Source organism: Myotis nattereri, assembly GCF_964212035.1.
Source record: "Myotis nattereri genome assembly, chromosome: 3".
Taxonomy (NCBI): domain Eukaryota; kingdom Metazoa; phylum Chordata; class Mammalia; order Chiroptera; family Vespertilionidae; genus Myotis; species Myotis nattereri.
The window spans coordinates 127,557,138-127,567,971 of record NC_138077.1 but is presented as its reverse complement, the minus strand read 5'-3'; the positions used below and the strand labels follow the sequence as shown (position 1 = coordinate 127,567,971).

At 45.3% G+C, this 10,834-nt stretch overlaps 1 long non-coding RNA gene across 1 annotated transcript; it reads right to left on the bottom strand.

The window, feature by feature from the left end:
• Positions 1–5,752: 5,752 nt before the first annotated feature.
• Positions 5,753–8,340, bottom strand: LOC308516311. The gene is made up of 3 exons (XR_013995733.1): positions 7,850–8,340; positions 6,509–7,456; positions 5,753–6,115 (listed from the first exon to the last, which is right to left on the bottom strand). It is a non-coding gene; the product is annotated as an uncharacterized lncRNA (long non-coding RNA).
• Between the last annotated feature and the right edge of the window lie 2,494 nt (positions 8,341–10,834).

Below are 10,834 nucleotides of genomic sequence, written 5' to 3'. Positions count from 1 at the left end.
CCAATCAGTGTCTCTGATCTTGGGATACATTCACAGAAGTGGAATCACTTTGCTACATGGAAGCACGGAAGTTCCATTTTTAAGTTTTTGAGGTAACTCCTTACCGCTTTCCGCAGTGGCTGCACAAAATGCATTCTCCTGATAGGTGTGCTTCTCTGCACCTGCACACAAGGGTGAGCCCCACTCAGCATCACAGGCTTCTCTTAAGAGGCCCGTGAGGTGGACAGGAGGGATCCCAGGCTTGCCCAGGGTTTCTCAACGGACCTCACACCCCAGGTTCTTCTCATCAATGTGTATCCAGTGGATTCTTGGGAGCAGGAATTCAGGTACCCAGAGCTCGCGCCACCATGGTTATGTTTAAGACCTGGCCTTCTTTTTCTTTTCTTCTTTGCGTAGTTTTATCACAGTGAAACTTACCATTTCCACTCGGTTCCGCTGAACAGTGCAGTGGTGTTCAGGACATTCTACTCTTTTGCCAGCCACACCACCATCAGATCCATCACTTTTCCCGTCTTCTCCAACTGGAACTTTGCCCCAGGAAACAACACTGCATCCCTCACCCCAACCCCACCACCACTGGTACCTCCATCTTGCCGTCCGTCTCTGCCTCCGATGGCCCTGGGGACCTAATATGAGTGGAATCACACAGTAGTTGTCTTCTTTTGACTGGCTTTTGCACTGAACATAACGTCTTCAAGGTCCATCCACCTAGTAGATTGTGTCACAATGTTCTTCCCGTTTTGTTAATTGAATCTGTTGGGTTGTCACAGGTTAATAAGGTCATGCAGGCATCAACTGTACAAGTCTATAACCCGTCATCTGTATACAGTACTGTGTATTCACCACCTCAAATCAAGTCTCCTTGTATTGCGATTTTACCCTGAATCCTCTTCCACCTCCGCCAAAACTTTTCTTCCTGTAGTCACTATAGTGATGTCCGTATCTATGAGTTGCTGTTTTTCTTTGCTTAATCCCTTCACCCTCTCACCCAGCCCCACAACCCTTTCCCCTCTGACCACTCTCAGTCTGTTCTCTTCCTATGAGTCTCTTTCTATTTTCTTAGTTAATTCATTTTACACATTAGATTCCACACATATGTGAAATTATACGGTATTCGTCTGTCTCTTACTGGCTGATTTCACTTACCAAAATGCTGTCCAGGTCCATCCATGCTGTCACAAATAGCTAAGAGTCCCTTCTTTTACACAGCCAAGTAGTATTAAATTGTGTCAATGTACCAAAGCGTTTTTATCCACTCATTTTCTGATGGGCACATGGGCTGCTTCCAAATCTTAGTATTTTAAATAACACTGTAATGACCGTATTGTGCATATATTCTTTCCAATCAGTGTCTCTGATCTTGGGATACATTCACAGAAGTGGAATCACTTTGCTACATGGAAGCACGGAAATTCCATTTTTAAGTTTTTGAGGTAACTCTTTACCGCTTTCCGCAGTGGCTGCACAAAATGCATTCTCCCGATAGGTGTGCTTCTCTGCACCTGCACACAAGGTTGAGCCCCACTCAGCATCACAGGCTTCTCTTAAGAGGCCCGTGGGGTGGACAGGAGGGCTCCCAGGCTTGCCCAGGGTTTCTCAACGGACCTCACACACCAGGCTCTTCTCATCACTGTGTATCCAGTGGAGTCTTGGGAGCAGGAATTCAGGTACCCAGAGCTCGCGCCACCATGGTTATGTTTAAGACCTGGCCTTCTTTTTCTTTTCTTCTTTGCGTAGTTTTATCACAGTGAAACTTACCATTTCCACTCGGTTCCGCTGAACAGTGCAGTGGTGTTCAGGACATTCTACTCTTCTGCCGGCCACACCACCATCAGATCCATCACTTTTCCCGTCTTCTCCAACTGGAACTCTGCCCCAGGAAACAACACTGCATCCCTCACCCCAACCCCACCACCACTGGTACCTCCATCTTGCCGTCCGTCTCTGCCTCCGAAGGCCCTGGGGACCTAATATGAGTGGAATCACACAGTAGTTGTCTTCTTTTGACTGGCTTTTGCACTGAACATAACGTCTTCAAGGTCCATCCACCTAGTAGATTGTGTCACAATGTTCTTCCGTTTTGTTAATTGAATCTGTTGGGTTGTTAAGGGTTAATAAGGTCATGCAGGCATCAACTGTACAAGTCTATAACCCGTCATCTGTATACAGTACTGTGTATTCACCACCTCAAATCAAGTCTCCTTGTATCACTATTTTACCCTGAATCCTCTTCCACCTCCGCCAACCCTTTTCTTCCTGTAGTCACTATAGTGATGTCCGTATCTATGAGTTGCTGTTTTTCTTTGCTTAATCCCTTCACCCTCTCACCCAGCCCCACAACCCTTTCCCCTCTGACCACTCTCAGTCTGTTCTCTTCCTATGAGTCTCTTTCTATTTTCTTAGTTAATTCATTTTACACATTAGATTCCACACATATGTGAAATTATATGGTATTCGTCTGTCTCTGACTGGCTGATTTCCCTTACCAAAATGCTGTCCAGGTCCATCCATGCTGTCACAAATAGCTAAGAGTCCCTTCTTTTACACAGCCAAGTAGTATTAAATTGTGTCAATGTACCAAAGCGTTTTTATCCACTCATTTTCTGATGGGCACATGGGCTGCTTCCAAATCTTAGTATTTTAAATAACACTGTAATGACCGTATTGTGCATATATTCTTTCCAATCAGTGTCTCTGATCTTGGGATACATTCACAGAAGTGAAATCACTTTGCTACATGGAAGCACGGAAGTTCCATTTATAAGTTTTTGAGGTAACTCCTTACCGCTTTCCGCAGTGGCTGCACAAAATGCATTCTCCCGATAGGTGTGCTTCTCTGCACCTGCACACAAGGTTGAGCCCCACTCAGCATCACAGGCTTCTCTTAAGAGGCCCGTGGGGTGGACAGGAGGGCTCCCAGGCTTGCCCAGGGTTTCTCAACGGACCTCACACCCCAGGCTCTTCTCATCACTGTGTATCCAGTGGAGTCTTGGGAGCAGGAATTCAGGTACCCAGAGCTCGCGCCACCATGGTTATGTTTAAGACCTGGCATTCTTTTTCTTTTCTTCTTTGCGTAGTTTTATCACAGTGAAACTTACCATTTCCACTCGGTTCCGCTGAACAGTGCAGTGGTGTTCAGGACATTCTACTCTTCTGCCGGCCACACCACCATCAGATCCATCACTTTTCCCGTCTTCTCCAACTGGAACTCTGCCCCAGGAAACAACACTGCATCCCTCACCCCAACCCCACCACCACTGGTACCTCCATCTTGCCGTCCGTCTCTGCCTCCGATGGCCCTGGGCACCTAATATGAGTGGAATCACACAGTAGTTGTCTTCTTTTGACTGGCTTTTGCACTGAACATAACGTCTTCAAGGTCCATCCACCTAGTAGATTGTGTCACAATGTTCTTCCCGTTTTGTTAATTGAATCTGTTGGGTTGTTAAGGGTTAATAAGGTCATGCAGGCATCAACTGTACAAGTCTATAACCCGTCATCTGTATACAGTACTGTGTATTCACCACCTCAAATCAAGTCTCCTTGTATCACTATTTTACCCTGAATCCTCTTCCACCTCCGCCAACCCTTTTCTTCCTGTAGTCACTATAGTGATGTCCGTATCTATGAGTTGCTGTTTTTCTTTGCTTAATCCCTTCACCCTCTCACCCAGCCCCACAACCCTTTCCCCTCTGACCACTCTCAGTCTGTTCTCTTCCTATGAGTCTCTTTCTATTTTCTTAGTTAATTCATTTTACACATTAGATTCCACACATATGTGAAATTATATGGTATTCGTCTGTCTCTGACTGGCTGATTTCCCTTACCAAAATGCTGTCCAGGTCCATCCATGCTGTCACAAATAGCTTAGAGTCCCTTCTTTTACACAGCCAAGTAGTATTAAATTGTGTCAATGTACCAAACGTTTTTATCCACTCATTTTCTGATGGGCACATGGGCTGCTTCCAAATCTTAGTATTTTAAATAACACTGTAATGACCGTATTGTGCATATATTCTTTCCAATCAGTGTCTCTGATCTTGGGATACATTCACAGAAGTGAAATCACTTTGCTACATGGAAGCACGGAAGTTCCATTTATAAGTTTTTGAGGTAACTCCTTACCGCTTTCCGCAGTGGCTGCACAAAATGCATTCTCCTGATAGGTGTGCTTCTCTGCACCTGCACACAAGGGTGAGCCCCACTCAGCATCACAGGCTTCTCTTAAGAGGCCCGTGAGGTGGACAGGAGGGATCCCAGGCTTGCCCAGGGTTTCTCAACGGACCTCACACCCCAGGTTCTTCTCATCAATGTGTATCCAGTGGATTCTTGGGAGCAGGAATTCAGGTACCCAGAGCTCGCGCCACCATGGTTATGTTTAAGACCTGGCCTTCTTTTTCTTTTCTTCTTTGCGTAGTTTTATCACAGTGAAACTTACCATTTCCACTCGGTTCCGCTGAACAGTGCAGTGGTGTTCAGGACATTCTACTCTTTTGCCAGCCACACCACCATCAGATCCATCACTTTTCCCGTCTTCTCCAACTGGAACTCGGCCCCAGGAAACAACACTGCATCCCTCACCCCAACCCCACCACCACTGGTACCTCCATCTTGCCGTCCGTCTCTGCCTCCGATGGCCCTGGGGACCTAATATGAGTGGAATCACACAGTAGTTGTCTTCTTTTGACTGGCTTTTGCACTGAACATAACGTCTTCAAGGTCCATCCACCTAGTAGATTGTGTCACAATGTTCTTCCCGTTTTGTTAATTGAATCTGTTGGGTTGTCACAGGTTAATAAGGTCATGCAGGCATCAACTGTACAAGTCTATAACCCGTCATCTGTATACAGTACTGTGTATTCACCACCTCAAATCAAGTCTCCTTGTATTGCGATTTTACCCTGAATCCTCTTCCACCTCCGCCAACCCTTTTCTTCCTGTAGTCACTATAGTGATGTCCGTATCTATGAGTTGCTGTTTTTCTTTGCTTAATCCCTTCACCCTCTCACCCAGCCCCACAACCCTTTCCCCTCTGACCACTCTCAGTCTGTTCTCTTCCTATGAGTCTCTTTCTATTTTCTTAGTTAATTCATTTTACACATTAGATTCCACACATATGTGAAATTATACGGTATTCGTCTGTCTCTTACTGGCTGATTTCACTTACCAAAATGCTGTCCAGGTCCATCCATGCTGTCACAAATAGCTAAGAGTCCCTTCTTTTACACAGCCAAGTAGTATTAAATTGTGTCAATGTACCAAAGCGTTTTTATCCACTCATTTTCTGATGGGCACATGGGCTGCTTCCAAATCTTAGTATTTTAAATAACACTGTAATGACCGTATTGTGCATATATTCTTTCCAATCAGTGTCTCTGATCTTGGGATACATTCACAGAAGTGGAATCACTTTGCTACATGGAAGCACGGAAATTCCATTTTTAAGTTTTTGAGGTAACTCTTTACCGCTTTCCGCAGTGGCTGCACAAAATGCATTCTCCCGATAGGTGTGCTTCTCTGCACCTGCACACAAGGTTGAGCCCCACTCAGCATCACAGGCTTCTCTAAAGAGGCCCGTGGGGTGGACAGGAGGGCTCCCAGGCTTGCCCAGGGTTTCTCAACGGACCTCACACCCCAGACTCTTCTCATCACTGTGTATCCAGTGGAGTCTTGGGAGCAGGAATTCAGGTACCCAGAGCTCGCGCCACCATGGTTATGTTTAAGACCTGGCCTTCTTTTTCTTTTCTTCTTTGCGTAGTTTTATCACAGTGAAACTTACCATTTCCACTCGGTTCCGCTGAACAGTGCAGTGGTGTTCAGGACATTCTACTCTTGTGCCGGCCACACCACCATCAGATCCATCACTTTTCCCGTCTTCTCCAACTGGAACTCTGCCCCAGGAAACAACACTGCATCCCTCACCCCAACCCTACCACCACTGGTACCTCCATCTTGCCGTCCGTCTCTGCCTCCGATGGCCTTGGGCACCTAATATGAGTGGAATCACACAGTAGTTGTCTTCTTTTGACTGTCTTTTGCACTGAACATAACGTCTTCAAGATCCATCCACCTAGTAGATTGTGTCACAATGTTCTTCCCGTTTTGTTAATTGAATCTGTTGGGTTGTTACGGGTTAATAAGGTCATGCAGGCATCAACTGTACAAGTCTATAACCCGTCATCTGTATACAGTACTGTGTATTCACCACCTCAAATCAAGTCTCCTTGTATCACTATTTTACCCTGAATCCTCTTCCACCTCCGCCAACCCTTTTCTTCCTGTAGTCACTATAGTGATGTCCGTATCTATGAGTTGCTGTTTTTCTTTGCTTAATCCCTTCACCCTCTCACCCAGCCCCACAACCCTTTCCCCTCTGACCACTCTCAGTCTGTTCTCTTCCTATGAGTCTCTTTCTATTTTCTTAGTTAATTCATTTTACACATTAGATTCCACACATATGTGAAATTATATGGTATTCGTCTGTCTCTGACTGGCTGATTTCACTTACCAAAATGCTGTCCAGGTCCATCCATGCTGTCACAAATAGCTAAGAGTCCCTTCTTTTACACAGCCAAGTAGTATTAAATTGTGTCAATGTACCAAAGCGTTTTTATCCACTCATTTTCTGATGGGCACATGGGCTGCTTCCAAATCTTAGTATTTTAAATAACACTGTAATGACCGTATTGTACATATATTCTTTCCAATCAGTGTCTCTGATCTTGGGATACATTCACAGAAGTGAAATCACTTTGCTACATGGAAGCACGGAAGTTCCATTTTTAAGTTTTTGAGGTAACTCCTTACCGCTTTCCGCAGTGGCTGCACAAAATGCATTCTCCTGATAGGTGTGCTTCTCTGCACCTGCACACAAGGGTGAGCCCCACTCAGCATCACAGGCTTCTCTTAAGAGGCCCGTGAGGTGGACAGGAGGGATCCCAGGCTTGCCCAGGGTTTCTCAACGGACCTCACACCCCAGGCTCTTCTCATCACTGTGTATCCAGTGGAGTCTTGGGAGCAGGAATTCAGGTACCCAGAGCTCGCGCCACCATGGTTATGTTTAAGACCTGGCCTTCTTTTTCTTTTCTTCTTTGCGTAGTTTTATCACAGTGAAACTTACCATTTCCACTCGGTTCCGCTGAACAGTGCAGTGGTGTTCAGGACATTCTACTCTTCTGCCGGCCACACCACCATCAGATCCATCACTTTTCCCGTCTTCTCCAACTGGAACTCTGCCCCAGGAAACAACACTGCATCCCTCACCCCAACCCCACCACCACTGGTACCTCCATCTTGCCGTCCGTCTCTGCCTCCGATGGCCCTGGGCACCTAATATGAGTGGAATCACACAGTAGTTGTCTTCTTTTGACTGGCTTTTGCACTGAACATAACGTCTTCAAGGTCCATCCACCTAGTAGATTGTGTCACAATGTTCTTCCCGTTTTGTTAATTGAATCTGTTGGGTTGTCACAGGTTAATAAGGTCATGCAGGCATCAACTGTACAAGTCTATAACCCGTCATCTGTATACAGTACTGTGTATTCACCACCTCAGATCAAGTCTCCTTGTATCGCGATTTTACCCTGAATCCTCTTCCACCTCCGCCAACCCTTTTCTTCCTGTAGTCACTATAGTGATGTCCATATCTATGAGTTGCTGTTTTTCTTTGCTTAATCCCTTCACCCTCTCACCCAGCCCCACAACCCTTTCCCCTCTGACCACTCTCAGTCTGTTCTCTTCCTATGAGTCTCTTTCTATTTTCTTAGTTAATTCATTTTACACATTAAATTCCACACATATGTGAAATTATATGGTATTCGTCTGTCTCTGACTGGCTGATTTCACTTACCAAAATGCTGTCCAGGTCCATCCATGCTGTCACAAATAGCTAAGAGTCCCTTCATTTACACAGCCAAGTAGTATTAAATTGTGTCAATGTACCAAAGCGTTTTTATCCACTCATTTTCTGATGGGCACATGGGCTGCTTCCAAATCTTAGTATTTTAAATAACACTGTAATGACCGTATTGTGCATTTATTCTTTCCAATCAGTGTCTCTGATCTTGGGATACATTCACAGAAGTGGAATCACTTTGCTACATGGAAGCACGGAAGTTCCATTTTTAAGTTTTTGAGGTAACTCCTTACCGCTTTCCGCAGTGGCTGCACAAAATGCATTCTCCTGATAGGTGTGCTTCTCTGCACCTGCACACAAGGGTGAGCCCCACTCAGCATCACAGGCTTCTCTAAAGAGGCCCGTGAGGTGGACAGGAGGGATCCCAGGCTTGCCCAGGGTTTCTCAAAGGACCTCAGACCCCAGGCTCTTCTCATCACTGTGTATCCAGTGGATTCTTGGGAGCAGGAATTCAGGTACCCAGAGCTCGCGCCACCATGGTTATGTTTAAGACCTGGCCTTCTTTTTCTTTTCTTCTTTGCGTAGTTTTATCACAGTGAAACTTACCATTTCCACTCGGTTCCGCTGAACAGTGTAGTGGTGTTCAGGACATTATACTCTTGTGCCGGCCACACCACCATCAGATCCATCACTTTTCCCGTCTTCTCCAACTGGAACTCTGCCCCAGGAAACAACACTGCATCCCTCACCACAACCCCACCACCACAGGTACCTCCATCTCGCCGTCCGTCTCTGCCTCCGATGGCCCTGGGGACCTAATATGAGTGGAATCACACAGTAGTTGTCTTCTTTTGACTGGCTTTTGCACTGAACATAACGTCTTCAAGGTCCATCCACCTAGTAGATTGTGTCACAATGTTCTTCCCGTTTTGTTAATTGAATCTGTTGGGTTGTCACAGGTTAATAAGGTCGTGCAGGCATCAACTGTACAAGTCTATAACCCGTCATCTGTATACAGTACTGTGTATTCACCACCTCAAATCAAGTCTCCTTGTATCGCGATTTTACCCTGAATCCTCTTACACCTCCGCCAAACCTTTTCTTCCTGTAGTCACTATAGTGATGTCCGTATCTATGAGTTGCCTTTTTTCTTTGCTTAATCCAAATCACCCTCTCACCCAGCCCCACAACCCTTTCCCCTCTGACCACTCTCAGTCTGTTCTCTTCCTATGAGTCTCTTTCTATTTTCTTAGTTAATTCATTTTACACATTAGATTCCACACATATGTGAAATTATATGGTATTCGTCTGTCTCTGACTGGCTGATTTCCCTTACCAAAATGCTGTCCAGGTCCATCCATGCTGTCACAAATAGCTTAGAGTCCCTTCTTTTACACAGCCAAGTAGTATTAAATTGTGTCAATGTACCAAACGTTTTTATCCACTCATTTTCTGATGGGCACATGGGCTGCTTCCAAATCTTAGTATTTTAAATAACACTGTAATGACCGTATTGTGCATATATTCTTTCCAATCAGTGTCTCTGATCTTGGGATACATTCACAGAAGTGAAATCACTTTGCTACATGGAAGCACGGAAGTTCCATTTATAAGTTTTTGAGGTAACTCCTTACCGCTTTCCGCAGTGGCTGCACAAAATGCATTCTCCTGATAGGTGTGCTTCTCTGCACCTGCACACAAGGGTGAGCCCCACTCAGCATCACAGGCTTCTCTTAAGAGGCCCGTGAGGTGGACAGGAGGGATCCCAGGCTTGCCCAGGGTTTCTCAACGGACCTCACACCCCAGGTTCTTCTCATCAATGTGTATCCAGTGGATTCTTGGGAGCAGGAATTCAGGTACCCAGAGCTCGCGCCACCATGGTTATGTTTAAGACCTGGCCTTCTTTTTCTTTTCTTCTTTGCGTAGTTTTATCACAGTGAAACTTACCATTTCCACTCGGTTCCGCTGAACAGTGCAGTGGTGTTCAGGACATTCTACTCTTTTGCCAGCCACACCACCATCAGATCCATCACTTTTCCCGTCTTCTCCAACTGGAACTCGGCCCCAGGAAACAACACTGCATCCCTCACCCCAACCCCACCACCACTGGTACCTCCATCTTGCCGTCCGTCTCTGCCTCCGATGGCCCTGGGCACCTAATATGAGTGGAATCACACAGTAGTTGTCTTCTTTTGACTGGCTTTTGCACTGAACATAACGTCTTCAAGGTCCATCCACCTAGTAGATTGTGTCACAATGTTCTTCCCGTTTTGTTAATTGAATCTGTTGGGTTGTCACAGGTTAATAAGGTCATGCAGGCATCAACTGTACAAGTCTATAACCCGTCATCTGTATACAGTACTGTGTATTCACCACCTCAAATCAAGTCTCCTTGTATTGCGATTTTACCCTGAATCCTCTTCCACCTCCGCCAACCCTTTTCTTCCTGTAGTCACTATAGTGATGTCCGTATCTATGAGTTGCTGTTTTTCTTTGCTTAATCCCTTCACCCTCTCACCCAGCCCCACAACCCTTTCCCCTCTGACCACTCTCAGTCTGTTCTCTTCCTATGAGTCTCTTTCTATTTTCTTAGTTAATTCATTTTACACATTAAATTCCACACATATGTGAAATTATATGGTATTCGTCTGTCTCTGACTGGCTGATTTCACTTACCAAAATGCTGTCCAGGTCCATCCATGCTGTCACAAATAGCTAAGAGTCCCTTCATTTACACAGCCAAGTAGTATTAAATTGTGTCAATGTACCAAAGCGTTTTTACCACTCATTTTCTGATGGGCACATGGGCTGCTTCCAAATCTTAGTATTTTAAATAACACTGTAATGACCGTATTGTGCATTTATTCTTTCCAATCAGTGTCTCTGATCTTGGGATACATTCACAGAAGTGGAATCACTTTGCTACATGGAAGCACGGAAGTTCCATTTTTAAGTTTTTGAGGTAACTCCTTACCGCTT